The sequence below is a fragment of the Sorex araneus genome, chromosome 8 (assembly GCF_027595985.1).
Source record: "Sorex araneus isolate mSorAra2 chromosome 8, mSorAra2.pri, whole genome shotgun sequence".
Taxonomy (NCBI): Eukaryota; Metazoa; Chordata; class Mammalia; order Eulipotyphla; family Soricidae; genus Sorex; species Sorex araneus.
Genome location: NC_073309.1, coordinates 26,961,632 through 26,974,540, shown reverse-complemented (window position 1 = coordinate 26,974,540; position 12,909 = coordinate 26,961,632). Strand labels below are relative to the sequence as shown.

General features: G+C 40.4%; 1 long non-coding RNA gene across 1 annotated transcript in view; it reads right to left on the bottom strand.

Moving 5' to 3' along the window:
- LOC129406819 (uncharacterized) overlaps window positions 1-2,861 on the bottom strand; it is a 140,953-nt gene extending 138,092 nt beyond the window's left edge. Inside the window, exon 1 of the long non-coding RNA XR_008631279.1 lies at window positions 2,634-2,861. This is a non-coding gene — a long non-coding RNA (uncharacterized LOC129406819). The remainder of the gene's footprint in view (window positions 1-2,633) is intronic.
- Between the last annotated feature and the right edge of the window lie 10,048 nt (window positions 2,862-12,909).

Below are 12,909 nucleotides of genomic sequence, written 5' to 3'. Positions count from 1 at the left end.
AAGCTGGTTAGTCTCATGTAAAAAACCATACTCGGGTCCCTGTAACACAACAAGCACAGAAGTCAACTAAAAATAGATTAAAGACCTTGATATCTGACCTGAATCCATAAATTATACTGAGTAAAATATAGGAAGAACCCTTCATGACACTGACTCTAGAGGCATCCTCAATGACTCAATGCCATGCCATTGGTCAGCAAACATGAACAAAGATATATGAAAGGAAGTAGTTCTTTCATCAACCCTTACTTTTAGTTTCCCATTAAAATGTGAACAAGAAATTCTCTAACATGTTTCAAAAATCTATAGAAACCAGTGAAAGTAAACTTCATGGCTAGATAAAGGAAATCACTCCTTTTCTTTCATATTTTTTAAAGATGTCATATATATGTATGTGTGTACATTTATATACATATATATTTATATATATTAAGGGGGTTTTGGTTTATGTGCTATACCCAGTGATGCTCGGGGTTTTTTCTTGACTCTGTGTTCAGAGAACATTCCTGTCAGTGCTAGGGGGACCATATGAAGTGACAGGAATCAAATATGCAAGGCAAACACCCTACCCTCTGTACTATCCCTCTGGTCTTTATAAATTAAAAATTAAAATTTTTGAATCAACAAGGGAACTGCAACCATTCATCCATATTTTTAATGCGTGGCTTATCCACACAAGTCAGCTTTTCTTTAACGGTGTTTTAAGTAATTCCCTTTTATCTTTCTTACCTCACCACTTCTGTCTTATTTGTTCTTATAGTTGATGCAGTGACCTAGAGTCACACAAACTTGTTGCTGATATGCACACACCTGGGTTGCAAAGCGTGTAGGGTTTCAAACATTCTGTTCATACACACCTGGTTGTGTTGTGCCAGAAACCACACACTTTACTGGAGCATCAGGGAGTGAACTTGTGGCAATTTTGAGATCAGCTACATCCCTGGGACTCCCTAACATTAATTATTTTTTACAGCATCAAGGACCAAGTCCAGCACCTCACATATAGACTCATGTGCATGTTTTCTCCTTGCTGAGCTACAGAACCAGAGAATTTTCTACATTTTAAAAGAAATTTGGAAGCGATTAATCTGTTAGTCCTCCCAGCTCTAAGATCCTATGTTTTATGACAGTAAATTTGCCTAAACAGCTGCTATTTTTTAAAATAACTAATTAGCATCACTATAACTGGCTAATGAAGTTAATTGGGAAAAAATAAAGCTTAGCGGTGAATTATTTCAACCCATGTAATGATTTATTTATTCTGTATTACATCTAAGTTTTTGTGGGTTTTTTTTGTTGTTGTTGGTTTCTTCGGGGCACACCTGGTTATGCTTGAGGCTTACTCCTGGCTCTGCACTCAGGAGTCACTCCTGATAGTGTTCATGAGATCATAGGGGATGTTGGGGATCAAACCCAGGTTGACCTCATGCAAAGTAAATGCCCTTCCTACTGCACTATCCCTTCTGCTCCTATCTCTAAGTTTTATTGTAACTATTGTACTATTTCTTTAATGACAATATCCTTGAGATATTGAACAACAGATAAGGCACAGGGTGGATTCAGATTCAATCCCCTCGATTCCAAATGGTCCCCCAAATCCTGCCAGGAGTAATCCCTGAGCCACAGAGCCCTGAGTACCACTAGGTGTGACATAAAACGGAAACTAAAAAATTGATACTATCCATTAAGCATTATTCTTATGTGTTAGATATTTGTTTCTTTTTTTTTTTTTGCTTTCTGGGTCACACCCGGCGATGCACAGTGGTTACTCCTGGTTCTACACTCAGGAATTACTCCTGGCGGTGCTCAGGGGACCATATGGGATGCTGGGATTAGAACCCAGGTCGGCCGCGTGCAAGGCAAACGCCCTACACGCTGTGCTATCGCTCCAGCCCCTAGATATTTGTTTCTATATTCTTAATCTTGAAACTTAAATGGAGAGCATAATTTCTCTTATTTTGCAAACCAAAGAACTAGACCGAAAGGGTTAAATAACTTTCCAAGCTTTCAGAGACAAGAAATGGTGGGTCCAGGACTAAAATTCAGATTGGTTCTATACCAAAATTTTGCTCTTATTCATTAAACCATGCAGTCGCCAGGCTTATGGATAAGCTTTATTATCAAAACAAACCAATTTTAATCTCTCCCTTTGATTAATAAACTTAGCAATAGACCAAACAGTACCTATGACAGATTCCAATCAGGTGGCAGGAGATCGTTTTTCCATCATTGTTCATTCTGCACTTTTTAATATAAGCTTTATGTTTCTCTGGAGTTATAACATAATCATAATGCTCATGTCAAAAGAATCAGACAGAGATCTATATTTTTATCATCTTAAACACAACCCACACTTCATAGGGAACTCTTATAAATAAATATGTCTGAGGTTTCCCACCCACTCCCCATACATGGCTATATTACTCAAGCATCAGCATGGTTCCTTTGGCTGAAAGTATGTCATTTTCACACCTAATAGCTAACTACGATTGATATGAGATCAAACACATGCCTTTCCATTTGGGAGAATTTATACTGAAGAAAATGTGTTTTTCCAGAAACCTCCATTTATCCATCAGGTGGAACCATGGTGATGAGAGATAAAGCAGAACCCAAAACAAGGATTGACTTACCTGCTTTGATTTGCTAGGTGTCAACTCTGAAGAGCATACTTACAAATTGAATGAGGATTATCTTCTTAGCATCATCTTAATTTGTTCATTTTGGGCCCAAGATATTTTCCAAATGGAACATGCAAGTTGGATCCTAAACATTTACCAAGAAGGCATACATTGAGTCCAGTTCTAGCGTTTTAAACAGAAACATGGTCTGGCCAGAAATTTCTTCAGGATGAAGCTGATTTCAACATTTACTGTGGCTACAAAAAGGATTCTATTTTGGCCAACAAATACTTCCAAAAAAATCATTTCTAGCCATCCATGGGAAAGGAGTGAGTGCCCCCTGGTGAAAATGTGGGAAACGTTTCCATATGTTATTTTTGGCTGGCAGAAAAGTGCAGATGTCTTCACAATAAAAATATACTCACTATGAGTGTTTGTCTCCTTGAGAAGTGTTGGCACCATTTGGGCACTAGATCTACAGCGTGGCAAAGACACACAAAGAGCAGAAAACGCCAGCACAATCACCAGGACTTCGGTTGGCACTGTGGTTACATGTGCTGGAGTCGTGGAGGGACTGGGGATTTTTGTTGTTTGTTTTTTTTTTGTTGATACCTGTGTTGCATCATCTCTCTTTTTTTTATTATTAAATAAGTTTTATCGGATCACTGTGAGATACAGTTACAAAGTTGCATGATTGTGTTTCATTCCAACAATGCTCAAGCACCCATCCCTCCACCAGTGCACATTATCCACCACAGAGGCATCATCTCTTTTTTAATTTCATCCAAACACACTTTCCACCTTTGGTCACCCTGATCTGACCTGAAGAAACAGTATAACCAGATTCACTCGCCCTTGGGCTTCTATTCGACTAAGGGAAGATGCGTACAAGTAATGGGAAGTTGCAGCAGAGCGACTTTGGAGCACTGTTTCTTGCCAGGCAAATTCTCTCGTGTACATCACAATCTCTCTAGGGTCTGTGGATCTCTCCCTTCAGGTTTTAGGGTTTTTCCAGGTCTTCAGCTTTAACCTGGGGTTCTTTATCATTCTTTGTTGGATTCTCTTGATCCTATAAAAAAAAAAAACCTGTGTAAAAGCCTATACAGCAGATGCTCCTTCTTAGCTCCAATTTCCCCCATGTACTCTGACTGATATCATGCCTTTCTATGCATTCCAAATTTTTTGCCACAAGCATTGAGCAATCCCTGAGCAATGCCCAGGCTGCCTAAAGCTCCCGGTGGTCCCAGATTCCAATCCCAGCATTTGTAACCAACTTGGACCTGGGAGAAATGGAAAGAATCAGAACCTGGGACCCTCTTTTCGGGTTCTCGCTTCACTACCCAGTGCCCCAACTGTTTCTTATGCCCACATCCAACCTTCTAACTGGCTGCCTGCAGCAATTCTGCATTGTGAAAGGGCAAAGAAAATAGTTCTGTGGATGTTCAGCCTCACCTATCTCACCAGGAGGGGTGGAGAACAAGTTGTTCTGTGAGAGGAATTGAAAAGATTCAGCAAAAAGTAGACTAGTTCTGAACTGGCAGGGCTGGACACCCTGCACAAACCACAGGAACAGGAGGGCAGCCTCCTGGCTCAGCGCCTGTCGGAAACCAGGGCTCTGTTCTTCACAGGAGAACACAGAATTCCTTTGGCCTTCTAAGCTACACTGCAAATATCCAGATTTCGTTCTTCAATCCATTATGAAATCATCATTTTGTGTGTGTGTGTGTGTATCCTGTGTACTTTTTGATATTATGAGTGTGAAAGATAAGGATCCAGGAGCATGATCTTGGGCTCAAAAGCTGGATTTAATTCCCAGATCCACTCTTCTTTCATGGAGTAATGAGGGGTGACTTTACCAAACCTTCCTGCGATTGATGTTCCTCAATTGCCTTTGCTTATTTGGGTTTTGTGCCACACCCAGCTGTGCTCAGAGCTTACTCCTGGCTCTGTGCTCAGAGAGCATTCCTGGTGGGGATCAGGTGACTGTATGAGGTGCTGGAGATTGAACCTGGGTTGGCTGTGTCCAAGACAAGCACCTAGCCACTGTATTCTCTCAGTTTCTATCCTCAATTGTCTAGATCAATAACTAAGTTGGCAGTTGTTTGGGTGAGGATCCTCACTGTATATCACTGTCATCCTGTTGTTCATCAATTTGCTTGAGTGGCCACCAGTAATGTCTCCATTGTGAGACTTGTTACTGTTTTGGCATATCGATTACACCACAGGTAGCTTGCCAGGCTCTGCCGTGTGGGCAAGATACTCTCAAAAGTTACCAAAAAAGTTGCTGGGCTCCTTGAGAGGGGCAGAGGAATCGAACCCAGGTCAGCCACGTGCAAGGCAAATGCCCTACTTGCTGTGCTATCGCTCCAGCTCTAGGGTGGGGACCTTAGGGGTAAGAAAAGTCACACATATGTGAGATGCACTGTCCTGGACACTGAGTTGCCCCTCAGTGAATTTGATTTTGCTTTTTCCCCTTTACCTGAGGTATTGTTGGGTGGTTTTGCTGGCAGAGGTCCCGAGTGATATATGTGAAGTGGGGAAAAGAGAGGCAACAACCTCAAGAAGGAAATCTGCCACTTTCTCTCTAGCTACCTCTGTCACCCCTAGAAGTAGCTTGGAAATCTAGGACTGATAAAGTCTGCTGGAGGGCTGGAGCAATAGTACAGCAGGTAGGGTATTTGTCTTGCACGCAGTTGACTCAGGTTCGATCCCCGGCATCCCATATGGTCCCCACACACACCACCAAGAGTAATTCCTGAGTGCAGAGCCAGGAGTAACCCCTGAGCATCGCTGGGTGTGACCTAAAAAGGAAAAAAAAAAAGTATGCAGTGAGACCCTGCTTGGCATGCACTTCATGTTCTGCCAGCCCACAAGGCCATAGTCAATCTGTTCCTGGTGTCCACACGTTCTGTGCGGCATGGGAGTTGATCCTTACCACCCAATTTCTTGGGAAGCCACATGCGCCAGTTGGAGCAAGGAATTGCTCTTTGCGGAAAAGGGAAAACAATTTTAGACCTCACCCAGGCCTTTCAGATTGGCTGACTCACAGTAAATCATTTCAGAAGGAGAACTTCAGTGAAGTGTTACAAGTTTATTGGAAAATAAAGGAAGTGTTAGGGCCCACTTAGCCGGAGAACCGCCATGACAGGCTTTGTGGCCTTCTGAGTGACCTAGGCTTCTTCCAGGAACAGAAAAGCAGAAAAAATGGATGCTTTTGTCAAAGATTGCATCTCCGGAATAAGATTAGGTTTCTGGAATAAGATTAGGTAACTTTCAGGGAGCTGGGCTGGATGTTTCGGGCCAAAACAACAACAAAATAGATGTGTACTCTGTAGGCAGTAGAAAATCGCTGAGTAATGCTGACTTGCCAAAATGAAAGTATAAGAACTTGCTGAACCTAGTGCTCAGGGTCCTTGCTGAAGCCCGCTGCGTCGTGGACCCCAGCTAGCTGGAACAGTAAACCTTGCTATGTGATTTGCAGTATCGGCCCCATTCTCAGTCCTTGAGGGGTGGTCGACTCCGGGCACTCTAACAGAAGGTAAGGAGAAAGGCAAGGTAAAACGTGTTCAAGAGAGAACACAGCTTCTCCAGAGTTGAGGGAACCCAAAGTTCACATCTCAAGAGGGGACATGCGGGCAGCATGAGCAAGGGCAACATATGTGCCCAGCAGCAACCTATGCACGTGCTTCCTTTGTTCAAGTTGGCTTTATATACGCTTCTCCCAAACTGACCTCCCAGTCTGTTGCTAGGGTGGTTGCCAAGCGGCAGTACGGAGCAGTTGATCTTCTTTTGATATTCTTCACCTAGTCTTTGTTCCAGTGCTGGAGCCTCTCCTCCCTCCTCCTGGGGCCTCCAACCACCTCTCCCCTCCCCCCTCCCGGAAAGCCTCCTGCACTAGGCTGGGAATTCTGCATCTCAATGGCTTTCCAGGCTCCTGAGATGGGTTCTTTATTTCAAAGGCCTCTGTGTCTTAGGGCTGGTTCAGGTTTCAGATGCTCAAAAAAGACACATTACCAGGGTCCCCTATCACCATGCCTGCAACAGTTGCATATTTTCCTTAAAATTCAGCCTTTGGATGTTCTCAAGAAAACTGCTTAGAACTAACACAGAGATTGAATTGTTCTGCCTCAGGAAAGGTTCTCCCTGTTCCTTTCACCCGTCTACTTCGGATTGGGCACACCAGGGATAATAAAGTTAATAATAAGAACTAATTATTGAGGACACATTACAAAACATCCGCACTCAACTAAGAATTTGTTTAGACTTTTTAGCTTTATATTTATCAAAGATGCAAGTGTGCCTGTTTAGTCAAAAGAGTTATATAGGTTTATGCAGAAATCAGCAACTTCACACTTTTGACCCCATTGTTGTCTTCCCAGAAGTCATCTTCTTCCACACACTGAAGAGATGATTTGCGTTATTTAGACCCTATCACAATGAAGACATTACTGTTGCCTGCCTGAGCAATGGGATGACAGTAATACAGTGATACAGTGATCACTAAACAATATGCTTATGATCTACTTTTTATCTCGTGACTTCCTTTTTTAAAATATTTGTTTTAAAAACTTTTTAATCACCATGATATTCACAGTTACAAAGTTGTTAATGATTAATTTTCAATAATACACTGTTCAAACACCAGTCCCTTCACCAGTGTACATTTTCCACCACCAGTGTCCCCAGTTTCCCTCCCACTCCCCTACCCCAACCTGCCTCTATAACAAACATTTTTCTTCTCCCCTCTCTTCCTTTTACCCTTTTAGGCACTGTAGTTTGCAATATTGTTACTGAAAGAATATCATGCATATCAATTTACCACCTTTCAGCACCCAGTACTTGTCCAGAGTGATCATCTCCAACTATCATTGTCATAGTGGGCTTTTCACCTCTTCTATGGATAAAAAATGAATCCTGTCCCTCGCCACACACTGTCCAGTCCATTAACTTCCCAATATAACTATTTTGTCATTTTTCCAAATCAATATTCAGTATTGACATTATCACTACGTAAATGCTGTTCAAAGTTGAGCCATGAGCACATTAATGATTATTTTATTTCCTGTACAAATTTTAGGTTCCCTAGATATAATTGTCATGTTTTCTTATGTGATTTGTATTTGTAAGCTTACCATTAATCAACTCTAAACTCTGTCTTTTGTCTAAATCTCTTTTGAAAATATTTAGATGGTTGCTATTCTATCCATTCCCTATTTTTGGAGAAATTTTTTCTGGGTCCTCTCATATGTTCCAACTTGAATTGGTTGTCCTCTCGGTTTGATGCAGAGCTACCATAGTGAGCTGTCCTTTCAATATCTTTCCATGAATTCCTTTGCCTCTTTCTCTTAAATTGTATCTCCTTTTTCCTGAATTACATGTCTTTCTCTTTATTAGTTTATTTCTTTTTTTGAGTTAAATATATCCTTCATCAGTTTCTTAAGAATATATTTGAAATGAAAAATGTTTTAACATTACTTATCAAAACCATTTTTATTCCAGTCTCAAATGACACTTTGGTTAGATACAGAGTTCCAAGTAAAAATATTTTGTCCTTAACTAATGAAAGCATTTCTCTATTATCTTTTTTTTTCTTTTTGGGTCACACCTGGCAATGCACAGGGGTTATTCCTGGCTCTGCACTCAGGAATTACTCCTGGTAGTGCTCAGGGGACCATATGGGATGCTGGGAATCGAACCCAGGTCAGCCGCATGCAAGGCAAACGCCCTACCCGCTATGTTATCCAGCCCCTCTCTGTAATCTTTTACATGGTCACAGAGGAAGTTAAAAATCATTCTGATACTGCTTTTGTGTGTCTAACCACATTTTCTCCTTTTCTTTGTTGGCCAAATGTTCTAACACAAGTGGATGTGGTACAGATTTATTTCCTTCCATTACACTGATAACATACTCCCTCTCTGGAAATTCACCCTTTACATTTGAAAGATGTTACACAATCATTTCCCCTCAAGTTCTCCCTGGAACCCCAACTGTTTCCCTAGACTGATACTTTTCATTTTCTTATTTTCTTTCACTTCATCATTTAGTTCTTCTTTCTAGGATATTTCCATGGCTTCATCATTTCTTGAGCTTAGTCCTCAAATTCTCCTGTTGAATTTCTCTTTATGCGTTCATCTTTAATCATTGAGAGTTCCATTTTGTTTTCTAAATGTTTTTTTCTTTTTTTAATAAGCACCCTGATCTTGATTTATGGGTATAATGTTAATAGAGTTTTTTTCTTAATTTCTTTCCCTCTCCTGACCTTTCACCTTATTATCTTTTTGCTATTCTTCATTCCATTTCTGTTTCTAAATGTTTAAACTTTCTCTTAAGACTAGTAGTCTAATCACCTGCTATAATTAAGAGTTGGGCGCAGGAAGAGAAATTAAAATGGTAGAACTTCTGAGTGTGCCATACTGACAATAAAATTTACCAGGTAATAGAGCTGAACTGTTCTTTTACCAAATGTCCACAACCTAGATCAGATTCCTCAGAAAAGAACTTTCATCTCCTAGGAAGGAAAAAAAGTTCTAAATATGACTTCCAGAAGCTGAGTGAAGAGACTGTTGAGAGTTCACTCATTTAAAATGTTTAAATCTTGGGTATTCAGCAGTGTAGGCCCTCCTTCAAGAATGGGTAGGCTCCCCCAATACAGTGGCCCCCTGTTAGAACCCCTCCAAAGAATAAACTTCTGGTCTCGTGTTGGGTTGAAGGAGGGGCAGTTGTCTAGCTGTGTGCCATGAGAGAGGGGATTTGAGGTTTGAGCTATTCTTAAGCAGGATTTCAATCAATCTTCCTGGACTTTGAATCCCTGCTTTAGCCCCATCTTGTATTACTGATTCCTAAGCCTCTAAGTCTGTGGTTTAAATCGGGTTGATTTTGGCTTTCCATATTGCAGATTTAGGATGCCATTTTCTCCAGTGTGCTAAGTCACTTACCATTCTATTTATCTGCTAATGGATTCCAAAGTTTCCTTGCCTCTTTCTCCTCTTCTCTTCATTTATTCAAAACAAAACAAAACAAAAAAAACCACCCGCCTCTTTTTAGTATCATTTCAGTGGTGTTTCAGGGGAGAATGAAAGTAAGTAAAATGCAGAGTTTCCAAATGGCATCTTTACTCAAATGTCCCACAAAGCACTTTACATTTATTATTTCACTTACTTCTCACAACCTCCCTTGAAGCAAGATACAATCATCATCCCCATTTCACAGATGTGGGAATCACAGCTCAGAGATTCATTTACCCAAGGACACACAACTAATAGGAAGTTTGAATAGAATTTAAAAGCAGGTCTGTCTGACTCCACAGCCTTGTTTTTTAAATCACCATACTGATGTGCAATGCACAGAAATAATGGAGACCTAAGGAGCAAAACATATGGATGTGACTGTAGACCCTGTAATCTGCAGTTTCCTATAGTCAACAGATGTTCTATGAAAACTAGACAGGATTTGAATTAAAATGCATTGCACAAGGATTTGTAGCATGCTGTTTCGGGTTTAGTTAAATAATTGCTTGAAAGTTTGGATTACAGTTGGCATCTTACTGGATTGTAATATAATGGGTAACATTCTAACTAAAATACTTCAGAGTGAAGGAAGAAGACTTTGAAATTTGAGACTCTTCAATGAGCATTTTGATCAAAGGCAATAATGTCTTCGGGGCTACGGCAGCTGATAAAATAAGGCAGATCTAACATTCAGACTTTTTATCATTTGAGTATGTGAAACTAAATTTTCTCTCATTGTTCCAATCACTTTGCTTTTACACAAATGTTTAAAGAAGTGAGAAAAGACTCATAATGTTTCTCTTAAGAGGAAAGGGCCTGCCTTAGCAGAATACTTCTGAGCGCTCCTTGGTCTTCTGCAATTCAGCTCCAGTTGAGAGAAAGATGGGAGAAGATTTGCAAATTTATGGTCTCACTCTTTCTATTTCCTTTTTTTCCTGATTGTCACTAAAATCTTTGTTCTAATCAGTCAGGGCTCCACCAGAAAGACACTGATTATACAGAACTGGGTTATGCAACTGTGCTGGCTAGGCAGACCCAAAATTTGTAGGACAAGCCATCTAGCCATGAAGATGCTCGGAAGCCAAGAAGACGTTGCTGACACAGCACTCCATTGACCTGGTCTTTCCAAGGAATCCTCAGTTTTATTCTTAAGGTCTTTCAACTGATTTGGGTGATGCCCACCTAGATTATCCTACATAATCTTTATATAAAGTCAGTTGGTTGAAGATGTTAATCATATCTATAACATAACTTCATAGCAATACCTTACTCAGTGTTTGACTAGTAAACTGGATAGAATAACCAAGCCAGTTGACACATAAAACTGATCTTCCACAGGGGCCGGAGCGATAGCACAGCGGGTAGGGCGTTTGCCTTGCACGCGGCCGACCCGGGTTCGATCCCCGGCATCCCATATGGTCCCCCAGCACCGCCAGGAGTAATTCCTGAGTGCAAAGCCAGGAGTAACCCCTGAGCATAGCTGGGTGTGACCCAAAAAGCAAAAAAAAATAAAATAAAATAAAGGATATAATGTAGTTTAAAAAAAAAAAAAAAACCTGATCTTCCACAGTATGTAAGCTCATTGTTGACTCAGACCTAAACCATATTTTCAGATTCTAGCTTTTCCTAAGACATAGTAGTTTCTTGAGAAATACCTGTTTGAATGAATACATAAACAGCACTTTTCACCTGCCTCCTTTCCTCAATTTATTTGTAATTTAGGAGGCAAGAAAGGGCACAATTCATTGTAGGCCTCAAACTCACTCCTGCTTTCCTCTTATCCTCAAGCTGAGTCCAGTAGATTCAAGGAATGACAAATGTCAGAAGAGATCATCAACAAGTAGAGAGTATCCATGGGACAAAGAAAGTTTTCAAATAGGGTTGCCCATAGCCCACCCAAAGTAATACAAGATAAAAGTAGTGTTTGGTTGCTAAAAGACCTTAGACAAAGAGTTGTCCTTGACTTCAGAGTCAAACCAGATAACAATCAAGTAATAATAATCTCAAATGGTGTGCAGAAATAACTAAAGAAGATCAAAGCTAGAAAAGCTGGGTTCTAAAAGCCTGAAATAATGACCACACTAGATGGACTATCTCAGCAAATACTAGCAGTGAGATTTGGAAAACCAGAACTTTACACACCTTGTCTATAAAACTGTAACCTAAGTCAGGAACCTAGAAATTAGATATAACCCCAAGAGTAACGTGCAGTGCCAAGCAGAACAGACCCGAAATGGATTCAGAGTTTATCTCCTTTAACACCATCCCTGGAGGCATAGAAGTTCAACAAGCAAATTAAGTTTGATTATGGATTAATGGCTTTACATTTCCCTGTGCATCAGAGTTTGTGGGCCACTATTGATGTTTGGCTGTACACACACTGGTGGAGTCTGAAAGCACTTCTGTCTGAAAACCCTTTATTCTCTCTTTCCTTCCTTCCTTCCTTCCTTCCTTCCTTCCTTCCTTCCTTCCTTCCTTCCTTCCTTCCTTCCTTCCTCCCTCCCTCCCTCCCTCCCTCCTTCTCTGCTCCCTCCTTCCCTCTTCTTTCTTTCTTTCTCTCTTTCTTTCTTTCTTCCTTCCTTTCTTTCCTTCTTTCTTACTTTCTCTCTTTCTTTCTTTCTTTCTTCCTTCCTTCCTTTCTTTCCTTTCTCTATTTCCTTCCTTCTTTCTTTCTTTCTTCCCTTCCTTCTTTCTTTCTTCCTTCCTTCTTTCTTTCTTTCCTTCCTTCTTTCTTTCTTTCTTTCTTTCCTTCTTTCTTCCTTTCTTCTTTCTTTCTTTCTTTCTTTCTTTCTTTCTCTCTCTCTCTCTCTTTCTTTCTTTCTTTCTTTCTTTCTTTCTTTCTTTCTTTCTTTCTTTCTTTCTTTCTTTCTTTCTTTCTTTCTTTCTTTCTTTCTTTCTTTCTTTCTTTCTTTCTTTCCTTCTTTCTGCCATGGCTGGAAGTGGCAGGGGAGAAGAAGTCCAGTGGTGCTCAGGATTTACTCCTGATTCTGTGATCACTCATGTTGGTGCTTAGGGGACGGTATGCTTTTTAAAACAGGTCAACTGCATGCAAGGTGGGTTCTGTAATCTCTGCACTATCTCTGTTTCTTTTTTCCCTTACTTTTTAAAACAATTAAACATTTCCATCTTCCAAACACTATATCATGCTAAAAGAGTGGCTTAAAGTGTTTAGAACTTTTCCAGAGACTGAAGACACAGTGGTACTTATTATTAAAACAAGGAAAACATATAAATGTGTCCAACTCAGGAAAGAAGTATGCACATTTTCAAAATAAAACTT